Raw genomic sequence first — 14,020 nt, forward strand, 5'->3', positions numbered from 1 at the left:
ATGTTCATAGACTATGGATATGCATGGTATTACATGTAAACTGCCCCTCCCAATACACACACACACACACACACACACATACACACACACACACACACACACACACACACACACACACACACACACACATACACACTCTTCTGCATTCCCAAAATGTGAATTGGAGGAGTACAGCCCATAATTGCTGCAGAGTTGAGGACCATTGCCATTCAGAACTGGGAGGGCTGCAGAAGACCTTTGGAGAAACAAAACCTTTTTTTCATCTCGCCAGTTTTTAAAATTCTTTTCTAAATGTGAAATTTGGGAAAATGTAACATATCAGCTTGATAAGAAATTTTGCGACATCTTAAACATGAATGAGAAGATGGTGCAGATGACGGTGACTGTTTTCATTCAAATAAAGCCAAGGAGACAGATGAAAGGTAAGAGGATTGTAAGTACTGTGTCCCGTTAACAACTGTGATTTCTGTCACTTCTTTCCTACACGTGCAAAGTGATGACAAGTTATTTGCAGATTCCTTGAACTGTGATTTGCTCAAGTTAGGACATGGGGTGTGTGTGTGTATGTGTGTGTGTATGTGTGTGTGTGTATGAAAGAGAGAGAGAAAGGCAGTTGATAAACTAAATTTTTGGGGGACTTAAATATTGTCACTGACTCAGGCAACAATTTCATGATTAGCCATAGAACTCTAACGTCTTGGGGAGGCAAGAGAACACCAGGAGGTGCCTCATGAATGTAAATAATGCAAAAATACATTGGTTTATAAGAAATTCAGAAGTTAGAAATTAGAGGTCGTGCCTAAATTTATGCTATTGTTCCCAAAAAAGTGTCTTACCTCTGATCTGTATTAACAATGCTGTGAACACTGGAGTTAAGAAGATGAAGCTGTGCCGTACATCATTGTGCATGTTAAGAATGGGTTAAAAGAAGATGTGATTAAGGTCATCCTCCTGTTCAAATCACAGTATAATTTTCAACTTCTTATGATCAAAACTTTTAATCTGGCTTTCCTAAATTCAATAGGTTTTACTTTGACAAGCTCCCGACAGACATTTTACGCCGAAATAATCAGCTCATATGAAGAGTTACATGTGTTTTACATAGGATTGGTGATAGTACTTTTACTGTTGAGTTTGAAATTAAAACAAACAAACAAACCCAGAAAACACTACCATACCCTTCATTTCCTAGATTTATTTTCCATACATTTAAACAGGTTTTCTACTGTAATGAACTTATGAATCTCTAATAACACAATAACTTTTTACTTTTATGTACATTTTCATAACTAAAAAGTCATGATTGAATTCCATATCTGCTTCATATACTTGTCTAATTTAATCCTTCTGATGGCAAAGATACCTGTTAATGTTTTGTAGAAAAAGCAATGAAGACTCAGAGAAGTTTTTTATGATGAAGTTGCTAAAGGTCAAATAAGCTAATGAGCAGTAGATTTCAGAAACTAAAACTCAGGCCATTTGACTCCCAAATCACGTCTCTCACCTATAAAAACCCAGTTTTAAGGTGATAAAAGTTAAAAGTTAAGTGAAGTTGTCTCTTAGTTTCCATGATGGCTTCAAAAAAACATGCATTTTCGAGATGAATAAAAAGACAACGCTTTTTTGAAATCCTAGTATTGTAGGAATTAAATACTTAAATAACTTTAGTTGATTTTATTTGCTATTGTAGTTGTGTAGCCTTTTTGCTTGCTTCTTATATGTTGGGCTTCATAAAAGGATTTCAATAATATTGACTTTGTTTGTGAACTTGAATTTTTGATTATCTCAAATTAATTTTAGGAAGTTGTAAATTGTACTTGCAGATTTTTAGTCTGTGTTCCTGGATGCTTCATTTTCTAATTTTTTTAGGATAAAATCTGATTTGTGAATATTCATTCTCTTTTATATGTAAGTGTGTGAGAGAAAGATGGTAATAAAGTGTGCAGAAGCAATCGGATATATTACTTGGAAAATAAGTCAGCTTTTTGGAGTATTGGTTACATTTATTAATTCTGAAATCAAAGTGTCTATGCAAAATTATAATATTCTGTTTCAAAGTGACTGTGTAATTGTTGGTTTTAAATAAGCTTTCTGAAAAAGAAATTTTTTCATCATAATGTTCATATGCTTATAGAGTCCTTCTATATACTAAAATATATAAGACTTCTTACATGACATCCAAATTATTTTCCACTTCACGTAAATTTATGTTTCATGTATTTTCCAAATAGATACAATTATGAGATTTCTGTTGGGGAAGAAGAAAGTATTTTACTCCAGTTTTTTTCTGAATGATTTGTTTTATATTGAAAACAAATCAGCATTTATGCTACCACAGAATTCCATTAAGTTTGAATTGTAATCAGTGCATATGTAGTATTGTTCAAGCTTTGAAATAAAAAACGTGGAAGAGATTTTAATAAATAAAATTATAATATTATGTAGCTTTTTTTTTTTTTTTTTTTTTTTTGAGATGGAGTCTTACTCTGTCACCCAGGCTGGAGTTCAGTGGCATAATGTTGGCTCACTGCAACCTCCGCCTCCCGAGTTCAAATGATTCTTCTACCTCAGCTTCCTGAGTAGCTGGGATTACAGGTGCATGCCACCACACCCGACTAATTTCTGTATTTTTAGTAGACATGGGGTTTCATCATGTGGGTCAGGCTGGTCTCGAACTCCTGACCTCGTGATCTGCCCACCTCAGCCTCCCAAAGTGTTGGAATTAAATGCGTGAGCCACCGTGCCCAGCCTATGTAGCCTTTTAAGTAAGCTACTTCCCAATGGGACCAATGACTTTAATACATAAATAGCAAAGAAAATCAGTTGTCCCTTTCCTGGCTGTGAGTTTGCCATTTGCCAGCACAATTCTAGTGCCTGTTTGCTTCTGCATCAGAGTTAGTGGGGTTTTTTGTTTGTTTGTTTTTTCATTTCATATGTCTTGTGCTTCATGGAGAGAAAGATGTGTGATTCACTTTCTTAGCAGACCCAGCACCCACCTCTGTTGTTTCTCATCTGCACAGTTGTTATTTCTTACACTCTATGTCTCAAGTTGCTAAACTGAACTGGTTTTGGTGTCAACAGGCCGTGCCTTCAAGTTGTTGTAACAAGAGACTAAGAAGTGGAAAAAAAAAAAAAAAAAGTCCATCAAGGTGCTTTTAATTTACATGTCACAAAACTGTTAGTCTGTTTACTCATTTTCCCCTAGCTGAGCTGGTCAATTGCATTAGCATATCTAAGGACTGCTCATGACCTTGTGTATTTATCCATCAATCTATTCACCCATTGATTTATTGGATTGCTTATTTAATTAATTTAATTAGATATTTATCTGGCTCAATAAAAATATTAGATAAATGACTTTTTAAAAGTTTTAATAATAAAACATAACCCCCAAAAGGGACAAGAGAAAACTCAAAAGCGAAGTCAACACTAGCAGAAAGACTGTACAAACACCGCAGGGTAAGGCTTTCGGCTGTTGTGAGGCACATATTTGACTCTGATGTAACTAATGGCCAAAGAGAATGTCATAGTTCTAAATAACCAAAAGAAAAAAGTTTCTTGTAGGCTAACCAAAGTTTGTTCTCAGTTAATTTAGGATATTCTTTCATATTACTTTTCTGTATGCTCAGTTGCAGATTTGAAAATCTTGTTTCTATAGATAAACAATATTTGGATGAATTTTATTTTCTGCAAAATCTCACTCTAACAGTAAATTTTAAATTTATAAATATCTTTAAACTCCTTCCTCCTTGTGTTAAAGTCAAGATTTGGAGCCAGGGCTTTCTGAAAGAGTATGGCAATTAAAATTGTCAAGATGTTGCTCTGTACTAGGTACTAGGGATATAAAGATAGATATCTTTGCACTGAAAGAGCTTTTATATATCAGTACAGATTTTCCCATAAGAGTGCTGCTAATGGATGAGTTAGTAGATGGACATGATGTTTTTGTTGTATTGTAATTGTTATTTACTTTTAGAATAACTATGCATTAATTTTTTATTATATAAAGTTTCATTTGAAATCAATTTATGTAAGTAGAATTATGAATTGATTTACAGAAAAAAATTAAGCAAATTACTGTAAAATTTTAGAAGGATATGGCATACGTTTTGAAGGTGGTATAACTAATAGCACAGTTTGAAACATACTCTTCCTGTGGAAGACTGTCAACATGAAAGGCTTATGACTGTGGAGAGGATTTATTGTAATAATGGAGGTGTGGTCTTGATATAACTTTAATGAAAATGCAGGTTTAAAAACTAGTTGTGGTGGAATCAGGGAGGGCCACAGAGAGGAGATATCTGAGCTAGGACTTAAGGGATGAGTAGGAGTTCATCATGTGAAGAGGGGATGGCATTTGCACTGAAAAAAACAGTGATGCTAAAGTGTGAGATATCAAACAGCATCATTTGAAAAACTATGAGTTACTTGGTAAGAATAGAAAGCAAGAGCATGTAGAGAAATAACAGAGGGGCAATAATAATCCAAGTCAACTCTTACTGAAGACTGAGTGTGTGCCAGGCACTGTCATATAGACTTCGTGTGTACTACATCCATCTTCCTGGCAGTCGTGTGAAGTTTGTATTTTCAGGCTGCTTCCTTGCCCTCCTCCATGGGATGCTCTTTATATCATAGTTCATGTGAATAGTGTCCCATTGAGTCTCATGTCTGTGTTTTACAGATGAGAAAACTTCAACCAGGGAAGTTAGATCATTTGCCTAACATCACACAGTTGTCAGTATAAAAGATGGATTGAAATCCAACTCATCTACTTTAGATAGAGGAGAGGTCACCCCCTCCACATGCCCCTCAGAGAGAAACTGGACTTTATCCTGTAGGCCAGTAGTCTCCAACCTTTTTGGCACTAGGGACCAGTTTCATGAAGGACAATTTTTCCACAGAGCAGGATGGGGATGGTTTTGGGATGAAACTGTTCCATCTCAGATCATCAGGCATTAGATTCTCATAAGGAGAATGCAGCCTTGATCCTTCGCATGTGCAGTTCACAACAGGGATCACACTCCTGTGAGAATCTAATGCCGCCCACATCTCACAGGAGGTGGAGCTTAGGCAGTAATGCCTGCTTACCCATCACTCACCTCCTGCTGTGCAGCCAGTTCCCAATAGGCCATGGACTGGTACCAGTCCACAGGCCCAAGGTTGGAGACCGCTGCTGTAGGCAATGGGAGGCTACTGAAATATTATGGGAGAGAAACGATAACAATCAGACTAGTACTTAGAAAACCACTGTGGCTACAGTGTGTTGGAAAGATCGAAGTGGATTAAGCTTGGAGGCAGGGAGACTAGTCACGTTGGATCAGCCAAGAGCTGATGAAAGGCAAACCAAGATCAACATGACAGCACCGATGTGGAGATTACCGGATATCTACCCTGTCATTAGAATTGGGCTAAACTCTTTATTGCTCTCAGGACTTGAGAGGCCTGACTTTCTGATTCTGTGTCCCCAAGCTGAGCTGTCCCACTAGATCCTGCAATAAGGACAGGAAGCTGTTGATTCAGTCTTATTACAAGCCACTGACTTGTTCTATGTTTTTTCTTGGTTGACTCTCAGTAACACACATCGGCCCTTCTCTAGCACCAGGTTTTTTCTTCTTTCTTTCTCTAATTACCTGTAGTATTACTCCCAATCATCTTAGCTCCTGATACAGGCATAAACTGCCATTTGGAATGGAATCCAAAGCTTTTGGATGGTGTGTTGATATAAAAGACATCTTTTCTTGCTTGTTCATTTTAGTGATGTCTTGAAATCTGTTTTAATATTTCTAAAACATTCATTAATCTCAGAATTGGTTCTCAAAGAGTAGCTCATGGACCATCTGCATGAAAATCAGCTGAAGGCTCAAACTGTGCAGATTGCAGGGCCCCACCCACAAACTTCCGGAATGAGAGTCCTAGGAGGTGAGTTAGAGCTATTTACCTGGTACTTCCAGTTACTTCTGATGCTGACAATCAACAGACCCCACTTTGAGAAATTCTAATCAAGGAATTAGCAATACGGAAATTATATTTTGATTGAATAATTCATTCTCTTTTCTCTAACTCTGTCTTACTCTGTGTAGCTCACATTTTCTCTTGAGGAAGAAATAGAGAATGCATTAGGTCTACTTGTTTAAGCAGCCTCCAGGAGTAATCAGACTAGAACTCATGGATAATAACACGTCTGTACAGGAAGAAAGTGCAAAGGGTGTGTTGAGTTCTGAATTGTGTACGAACCCAATCTGTAATAGAAAAAAAAAAAAAGATTAGTGTTTAACAATCACTGTGGTCATCACACCACAAAATCCTAAACCTCTTTATCTTTTATCATCATCTGGTCATTGATGATAATAAGGTTGTTTCCATATTCTTGTTTGATCCAAACTCCTGCCCTCCTCCAATCTCACAAAGGGTGGAGAGGGCAGAGCAGTGATTTTAGGGAAAGTTGCTCATGTGAAGGTATCTCAGAGGCACTTGACTCAAAACTGTCAAAGTGGGGTGTTTCAGGAAGCTGCTAACTGTTCTGCACTGTAGGAATAGTGCTAGAGAAATCATGTGCACTGTGGAATTTTGTCAAACAAGCAAGGACACCAGAACAGAGAAGGGAAAACCTCTCCTCCTGTAGTTCCTCTCTAGCACCCTTTACTGACCAAACCAACATCCTAACATCCAGCTAGCAAAGAACCAACAGTGAAAGGTACAAGCTCCATTTTCACAGAGCAGCAAAGAAGGATGGAGATGGAGTTCAGAGTCAATAAACTGATGACCAGCAAACACATGATGCTTTTAAAAATATATAGGTTTAATATTTATAACTTGTTGCACTATCTTTTGTTAATGTATTTCTTTGGTTATCTTTTTTTCTCTCACCTGCTCACCTGTATTTCCAGAAAGTATATTATTATGTCAGATTCACAACTATAATCCACTGGGATATTTTAATTTTGAATTGTGATTAATTATGAATTAATTTTAGCAGATGTGATAATTTTGACATATTCAGATTTTTCAAACAAATCTGCAACATACCTGTTGAAGAATTATTGTATATTTTAATAAACTTTTAAAAGTTATTTGTTTATTTTGTTTTAGACAAAGTCTCACTCTGTTGCCCAAGCAGGAGTGTGTGTAGTGGCATGATCTCGGCTCACTGCAACCTCCACCTCCCAGGTTCAAGTGACTCTCCTGCCTCAGCCTCCTGAGTAGCTGGGACTACAGGCACGTGCCACCATGCCAGGCTAATTTTTGTATTTTTAGTAGAGACAGGGTTTCACTATGTTGGCCAGACTGGTCTCGAACTCCTGACCTTGTGATCCACCCACCTCGGCCTCCCAAAGTGCTAGGATTACAGGTGTGAGCCACCGCACACAGCACCTTAATAGGGATTTTTATATAAACTTTCAGATTTCTAGTTAAGGCTATTTCTAAATAAAGTAAACTTTGTTATTAATGTTATTGGTAGTGCAGTCTTACATTAGATCTTTTTTTCATTAGATTTTCCATTTGACTCTCATTGGTATTTAGAAAGTTATAATCGCGGCCGGGCGCGGTGGCTCAAGCCTGTAATCCCAGCACTTTGGGAGGCCGAGACGGGCGGATCACGAGGTCAGGAGATCGAGACCATCCTGGGTAACACAGTGAAACCCCATCTCTACTAAAAATACAAAAACTTAGCCGGGCGAGGTGGCAGGCGCCTGTAGTCCCAGCTACTCGGGAGGCTGAGGCAGGAGAATGGCGTGAACCCGGGAGGCGGAGCTTGCAGTGAGCTGAGATCCGGCCACTGCACTCCAGCCTGGGTGACAGAGCGAGACTCCGTCTCAAAAAAAAAAGAAAGTTATAATCAATCCTTATAACGTCTAATAAATTTTGAGTTAATTATCCTGGATTTATATAGCCAACACTAACACTCATGTTGATTACATGTGATTTAATAATACTTGTCTTCTCATAAATCTTCTAACATTGAGACAGTTAAAAGAATGACATTACTCAGCTCTGGGTCAGATTCCTAGTGTGCTCACTGACAAGGTGTTTGATGACCTGGACCAATTTGCTGAGTTGCCATGTGATTAAATCTGAAATTGGGGACTCATCCTCTCTACCACATAAAATTGTTATGAGGATTAAAGGAGATAATGATTATAAAATTCTTCAAACAGAGCTCATAATAAATATTTGCTTTAAAACTGTAATATGATGGAAAGTGAAAACCTTTTCTGTTATCTTTATATTTGGTCTCTAGCCCCAGATAATGGTGCTTGAGCCACCAGACAATCCCCCTAGAGCTTGAGGTTGCCTAAGTGATATTTGAACTCTCATTCACCCTATTAGAGAGAAGCCAAATGTCTTTGTGGAATGGAATTTCTTATTATGGTAGGGAGTCTTAGATCTACTGAGGCAGACCCTTGGCCTTTCTCCTGCCCTCTGTAGATTGGAAAGATGTGCTCTGTTCATGTGAAAGAAACGCTTTTCAAGAGGTCTTCTCAAACATACAAAGTTGTCTGCTAGATGGACAGACAGGACTCTTGTTGCTTTTCCAGAAACTTTGCAAGTAGCAGAAACTCAAAGGCTAATCCAGTGTATTAGAATGGAATGTAAAGACACAATTTTAGGAGAGCCTTAAAAATGTTTGTAGGAGTTTATGTGGTACAAATGCATGTAACCATAGACTGGTCATGCTTTTATTCTAGAGAATTGTGAAGATGGATGTCTGTCTAGAGCTTCTTGTGATGGGGAGCAGGATAGAGAGGGAATGCAGTAGCTAAAGTTCCTTGCATTTGATGCAACTTGGATGTATGTATTTCCTGTTGGTCTAGTGGATGTCTTAGAAGACAGTCACAACAAACCTAATGATACTTCAACTAAGAGGGCTGTCTACCAGGCAAAGAAGCCCCAGTGTTTAGAGGCTGTGGGGTAAATTGAATTCACAAGTGGTGCACTAGCTGTGACTAGAGGTCAGCCCAGAAGTGTACAACCTACGTCAGAGAAGAATGCACTACAGATGGTCCCGTGGGGACTCCATTTATGTCCCGAGAGAGCCAGCATTTGGATTCCTGACCTAAAGGGAAATCCAAAGACAAGAGAAAACTATAAGGCATGACACATAACAAAAACCCTGTTGCCTGCTTTTTCTCTTATAAACTCCTCTCCTGTCCAGATTTTGGAAGCAGCAGAGCAAGTGATAAGGAAACAAAATGAGAGAAGAGTAAAGAGTGGTTTTCTCTACTCCACTGTAGCTCTGCAAGTCTAGAATAGGCCTGAATAGAAACTGCAGGGGAGACATTTGCATTAGAGAATGAAGTGTTTATTAGACTGTATTGCATGGCTTCATGCAATACAGGAAATGGTGACATAGATACTGAAATGAGACTCTTTCTTAAAACATAACTGGCTCTGTAGTTTGAGATTTGCACAAGAGATTATCCAGAGTTGGGGAAGAAATATTCTACAAAGCATTTTAAAGTTAGCAGTTAAGAAAATAAATATTTTCCTGTTATGCCTCAAGAAGTTAAGGCATTCAATCAACTAGTCATACGTATATTCACTCAACACTGTGAACTAACAAAACAAAATCATGGCAAAACAGCCAATAATGCATAACCAATAATGATATGTGGGCTGAATGCCATGGCTCATGCTTGTAATCCCAGCACTTTGAGATGCCAGGGCAGGAGGATCACTTGAGGCCAGGAGTTTGAGAGCATCTTGGGCAACATAGAGAGACCCTATCTCTACAAAAAATATAAATTAAATAAAAAATTAGACAGATATGGTGACACATGCCTGTACTTCTAGCTACTGGGGAGGCTGAGGTGAGAGGATCACTTGAGTCCAGGAGTTCAAGGCTGCAGTGAGCTATTATCATGCCACTGCACTCCAACCTGGGCAGCAGAGTGAGACTCTCTCTCTCTCTCTCTCTCAAAAAATGTAGATGTATATCTACTCAAGGAAATCCTTAAGGAATGAGTTAGTAAAATGACTTGTATCAATGATATACTTTATTTACTGATATTTACAGTTCACTCCTTTTTGTTTCATATTACCATCTACATGGATTTCCACTGTAAAACAAACCTTTTCTCAGATACTCAGTTTAAAATCACAATTAGTTGGATACAGTAGATAATCTATCTTTGGAGGTAAAATGGCCACTTCTAAGATCCTGTGCCAGGGAATTGGAAAACATGAAATTTTATCCAGTGAGTCTGTGACTCTCCCAACATACATCAGCTTTATTCTTTTTGTTTAATAAGTTATTGCTCTGCATCTAAGATATTCCCCTGAATTTTTCATTTTTAAGTTGCTGGCAGTTTAATTATGATTATGTTATTTAGACTAGCACCCAAACCTATGGAAAATGATTCTTATCACATTAGTTGAGGCCAACACTGATATAACAAACCTTAAAATGTAGATGTCTTGTCAGGACAAAAGTGTTCTGGTAAGCATACAACTTTATTTCCAATGTCATTTCAGGCCAGATATGGTGGCTTATGCCTGTAATCCCAGCACTTTAGGAGGTCAAAGCAGGAGGATCACTTGAGCCCAGGAGTTCGAGACCAGCCTGGTCAACCGAGCCAGACCTTGTCTTTAATAAAAATAAAAAAATTAGCCCATCATCGTAGCACACACTTGTAGTTCCACCTACTTGAGAGGCTGAGGCAGAAGGATCACTTGAACCCAGAAGATCAAGGCTGCAGTGAACTATGATCATACCATTGAACTCCTGCCTGGGCAACAGAGAGATCTTGTCTCAAACAAACAAACAAACAAAAAGCAAGTGGCATTTCAGAGACCCAGTTCTAGGGATCTAGGGCTCTGCAGTCTTCCTCACACGCCTTTCAAAGTTGTTGGCAAAGGCAAAAAACTCATGAAGGATCATCCATGGAAGTTTTCATGGGCCAGAAACTTCCACCAGAGTCCATGGGTCATTTATTTATTCACAAGACCATACCTACTGCAAGGGTGCCTGTGATGTGTTGTCTTGACATGTTCTCAGGAGGGAGAACAGAGGAGATTGGTCACTAGTTGGCCAATCTCTGTCCCATCTGGCGTATTCTACCTGTATGCAAACTGTCGTTCCTATAATCATGCTTTAAAAAAAAAATTGTATAAGCCACATTTTACTTTAAAGTGGGGAGTGATGTGGAGATTTCCTGTTCCCTTTCCAGATCTTTGCACCTGCCATTCTTTATGCTTTGAATAATCTTCCCATAGAACCTGAGGTCTCCACTTGTTACCTTCTCAAAGAGGACGTTTCTTAAATTCCAAGTTGAGCAACCTGGCCACCCACTCAGACACACACTAACATACTCTCTACTTTTCCTGCATCCTCTATGCATCTGTAAAGCGTCATGGGAAACTCATGATAAATGCCAGTTCCTTTCATTTGCATCAAGCTGTACTAAGCCTTAATTTCTGTCCAAGGCTAAAGAAATGTTTTGGGTTAAGTAAAAACCTTTTGTTACAAAGAGTTTTTTAGATATTAAATGAAAAGTGTGCACTTCTGGGCTTTTTGTGGTTTGACAGAATGACTTGTTAAATGGATTTGATTCAGTTGTTAGAAATTTTATTTCCTAAATGAGTTCGTATTTCTAATGATTCCTGAATTACATTTGTAGTGTGTTTTTTGTTGGTGGTTGTTTGTTGTAGTTTTTCCTTCAGTCTTACTACCTTGGAAGTATTTTTAGAAGTCTCTTGTTAAGAGAGAAAAACCTTAATGTATGGGTGTTTTGGGTTGAGAATGCAGTGGGGTTATGAGAAGGAAAGGAACAGAGATTTCTGTGCTCCCTGAAAGTAAGTAAATATGTTGCACTAGGTGATTTCTCCCTTATCAAATTCAAGTGCTTCTATTCAGGTGTATCTTTCTTCAAATAAGAAAAGTAGTTGAATTAATGTTAGCCCATTTTTACAGATAAGTTGACAGAAGCCCAAGGAACTAAATGACTTTCCCAATGTTCCCAACCTGTAAGTTTATGAAAATGAATATACCTCAAACTTATCTGTTAAAATTATGCATGAAATGTATAACTTCAACGATTATCTGCATAATATTATGAGTATAGTTCAAAGCAAAAACTAAAAAGAACGCTTTCCACATATCCTCTGTTCTCAAAATTCTTCTGTAGTATTATGCAAAAGGTAAATTAACTGTTCGGAAATAAATTGTAGTCAGCCAAGAAATTGAAACTCTCACCAAAGTTATCAAAGTTCACTTTTTCTTCAAATCAAGAACTTTGGGATATCATATCATACTTTTTCTTCAAATCAAGACTTCACTAAGTCTGGAAGGATGTGTCAAATCTGTGTTTATATCAGTTCATTCTATGAGCAGTTTGGGATTAAAGACTCCCAGTGATTAAAAAAAAAAATTGTCCGTGTTCTGAGTCTAACTAATGGCATATTTTATTTAGAGGACAAACCCAGGATATCTACCCTCCAGTCCTTTGCATCACTAAAACAATTTCCAAAGATAGAACTGTCTGCAGAAAAGAGTAACACAATTAAATGTATTATTGATGCATCAGGCAGAAATTAGAACACAACTCAAATGCATAACGATATAATTTCTTAGCTGTACCACCTTGAAAAATAAAGGTATAAGATGCTAGTGAGCTATTTATGATGGGACTGCAGAATAATAAGATTAATGAAATGACCTCATGTAATTTATTTGCATCACAGGTTTTAGTCACTGAATACTTATGATTGCAGCAATAAAGGTTTTTTTGAAAAGTCATTGGAAAACTCAGCATGGCAAGGGCCTACTTCCCAATCAATTGGAAGGGTATTGATTTAGTGCTGGAAGGATTTTTTTTTTTAACTCTGTGTTCATAAACTGAGTGTTTATGTGGCTGGGATTCTCTCTTTTTCTTTCTTTATTTTACTCAATACAAAAGTACAGAGTTATCCCTCATTGCCAAGCACAGTGCTAGGTGCTGATGATCAAAAGAAACTAAGTTACAGTCCTTGATCCTCTAGACCTCACTCTAGCTCACAGACATATGCAAATGCTATTTAATGAAAACTATCATATGAACATTCTATTGTGCTGTGTCTAAAAGGCTATCTCAGAAGGCTTCTTGAGGGAGACAGCTTTGTGTTGGATCCTAAAAAACATTCAATGCTTAACTTTAGCTAAATCCTCTTAAATTATTTTCTTATAAACCTTAATTCATACATGCTTAGACATTTCCTCACAGGATCCTGTAAAATCCCTGAGGTGAAGTGCTGACAAGACCTTATGCCTGAATACCATCAAACTTTTCCTTGGCGTGGATATCTGGATATTGATATCTCAACCCTTCAACCCTTTTTTATTTTCAGTAGATCTCTTTGCCTCTGACAGTTTGATTAATCATTAGGAATTTTACTTTTCTCTGCTTTCTGGAATCTGTGTCCCTGGTATGGATTCATTTACCCACTGCCAACACTGATGCTTTTTTGTCTTAATTCCTGCTTCCCATGTGATTGTAACATATTGGTTTTATTTTTCTATTATAGTTTACTTAATCTGAATATCCTAAATTTAAGTATCTTTTTCCATATTCTTTATCAGGCTTACTGAATTTATACCTGGCTTAAAATAGAGCTTTTTTAAAACCATATGCATATTCTTTAATTTTGTCACATTTCATTTGCCTTGGCATTATCTTTCCTCTTTTTCCTACAAAATTTCTCCCAGGCTTAAGAAAATTCAAAGTTAGAAATAAAAGTTTGGAAATAATTTAAAAATAGTAGTTTTAAAATCAATTGAGTTCTTATTCATGGGGACACAGTTAATGATTCTGTTGCTGCTATAGATGTATATTGGAATTGAACAATTAAATAAATAGATGATGAATATGGGAGCCACATTTATCACAGTTGGAGTGGGAGGTTATGGATAAGCAAAGGGATAAGGTTAGAATGATCTGTTTGGTAATGTATTAGAGTCAGATAAATCAGTAAGAATTCATGCTTCACTTAATATAGGTACAGATAGGTACATATAGAAATATCCACAGATATGGGTAAATACATA

General features: G+C 37.4%; 1 protein-coding gene and 1 long non-coding RNA gene across 7 annotated transcripts in view; both read left to right on the forward strand.

The window, feature by feature from the left end:
* LOC139362113 (uncharacterized) overlaps positions 1-7,830 on the forward strand; it is a 122,832-nt gene extending 115,002 nt beyond the window's left edge. The window contains exon 2 of the long non-coding RNA XR_011620459.1: positions 1-7,830. This exon is cut by the window's left edge and continues 39,559 nt beyond it. This is a non-coding gene — a long non-coding RNA (uncharacterized lncRNA).
* LOC105487858 (potassium voltage-gated channel interacting protein 4) overlaps positions 1-14,020 on the forward strand; it is a 1,213,665-nt gene that overhangs the window by 450,672 nt on the left and 748,973 nt on the right. The gene's annotated exons all lie outside the window — the stretch shown is intronic.

This window comes from Macaca nemestrina, chromosome 3, assembly GCF_043159975.1.
Source record: "Macaca nemestrina isolate mMacNem1 chromosome 3, mMacNem.hap1, whole genome shotgun sequence".
NCBI lineage: Eukaryota > Metazoa > Chordata > Mammalia > Primates > Cercopithecidae > Macaca > Macaca nemestrina.